Raw genomic sequence first — 2,342 nt, 5'->3', positions numbered from 1 at the left:
ATGGTATTTTAGATTAAAAAAACCTTTTATGAACTTTGTACCTTTGTTAGTGTTACTTTGTACCTTTGTTTGTATTAATTTGTACATTTGTTAGTGCTATGTTATAGACATTTGGTCAAGTTCAACAAGTGGGAGGTGATTCAAATGGTTAATGTCACTTTATTTGATTCAAATTGTTAATGTGATAATCCACAGTTATTTCCAAGGTCTCTCTTATTGAACGCCAACAAGGCTGAAATGATTGAGGTGAGCACCCGAGTGAGTTTGACAAATTGAAATAAAATCAAATAAAATCACTCAAACAAATCAATAAAATTGAAAAAAAACTAGCCTTTTGACACTTCCTTCAACTCGAAGAGGCGGTAAAGCAAGGATTCCTTCGCACAAGACCCATGATCCAACTCCCAACATGGAAATGATAAGTTATAGAATCATTCCAAGAACCTCAATGGATGGGTTAAAAACTCACATTACCAATCTCGACAACTGGATGTGTCACCTGCGTTAGAAGAACGACCGCATCAGAGCAAGTCATGGGGATAGAAGATCCCGTTGAAGGATGATAGACCAACCGTAATCTTCAGCCCAACGAGCCAAGCTTTTGTAGAAGCAAGAACCCTTGTATTAAAGAAATTAACACCTTCTTATACAAAATTTGGATAAACCAAGATATAAAGCTAGAATTAGATTATGAGATCCAAGAGTGAGAAGCAAGATTTGAAACCTTTTTCTAAATTGAGTCACTTCACAATTGAAATTGATCAAGGCTTGATTGAATAACTCAGATGCAATCTACCACAAGAATTGCATGAAACTTAAAAACGACAAAGATATGCTAAGATTTCTATAAGGGGACCTCTCAACTTAAGAGATCAATTTCATTGATCACAAATATGTTTTTACATAATAATTTGTGGGTATTTATAGTCTCCCCACAAAAAAAGTTCGTGCCGGTGATTTAATCTCGATCCTTTAAATCTCCACACAAGACGAAGTCAATTTGAGCATTACAAACTTTATGAAACTAAAATAATAAATAAATTTTTCTAACCACTCATGAAATGATGCTTGCAACTTCATCCGCTACTTCAACCGTGCAAATATTTACTTATGAAATGACGGTTGAACCTAGCCTATCCAATTTTGTAGATGAAGTATGAATGCTTGTTGAATGTTCTTGGCCTTGGGTTGTGTAATAGGTCTAGTTGGAATACCGTGATTCTTATCATCATCCCCCTCTTCAAAAGGATTCGTCCTCGAATCAGAAAAATCATCACCTACATCAAAAGAACTCAACTCAGTAACATTGAAAGTAGAATGTACACCGTGATTCTTATCATCATCCCCCTTTTCAGGATTCGTCCTCGAATCAGAAAAATCATCACCTACATCAAAGGGACTCAACTTAGCAACATTGAAATGAGAATATATTGACAATTCTATAGGAAGATCAATTTTATTGTTCCACGCAATAAAATGAGTCATTTTACTAAATGTCTTACCGAGCATTTATAGTCAAATAAACAATTCTTTGAAGGCTCCCTCATACGAACCCATCCAAAATAATCACACCTGTGGCCGCATCTCCTGACTTTAAACTGCTAGTCTAAACATGGTTTCGTCACCAAAGCTTTAGAGTTTAATCTATCTTTACAAAAATATTTTGTAAAATATTTTTCTCTTAATTTATAATTAGTCATCAAAAGTAATAATTAGGTACAAATTTGGTTTAGAATTCAAAACTTTCAAATCTTGCGGTTCCTTAACCAGATTCAAATCAAGATTCTTGAACTCCTTGTACCTTAAATAAAGTTGGTCTCCTCTAATAAATAGGAATTTCTCTTAAGATCATTAAATTCTTATAGACTCTAGGCTCAATATCATTAATACAATTATGCTTTATCTTAAACACGCCAAACATGAAACTAAAGTGCGTTCAATTTAACTTCATTTTATTGTCATCTTGAATGATGTTTAGGGTATATTCTTGATTTACCTTAAAGCTCTTGTGACATGACAGTTCATATTAGTTAAACTTTTTGCAAAATCACAAGTTAAAAAACAACAACGATGAACCTAGGTCTATTAGTCATTTCAAAGACAATTTCTTTCTCCATCTTATCGATAATAATAGTTCAACTAAATCCATATTATGCAAAGAAACAAGTTTACAGACTCATAAAAACAGCTACCTAAATTATGTCCTAAAAATTTTAAAACATAAGTTATAGTTGATAATTACACAAAAATTTCCCTAAATTTATGAATTCGTGTCCAATTAGTTAATCCTAAAGATGGTAACTAGCATATAGTAATTGAAACTCCACATGAAGTAATTTAAA

Source organism: Cucurbita maxima, unplaced genomic scaffold (assembly GCF_002738345.1).
Source record: "Cucurbita maxima cultivar Rimu unplaced genomic scaffold, Cmax_1.0 Cma_Scf00116, whole genome shotgun sequence".
Classification (NCBI taxonomy): domain Eukaryota; kingdom Viridiplantae; phylum Streptophyta; class Magnoliopsida; order Cucurbitales; family Cucurbitaceae; genus Cucurbita; species Cucurbita maxima.
The sequence above is the reverse complement of the archived record's forward strand: the minus strand, read 5'-3'. Positions refer to the sequence as shown.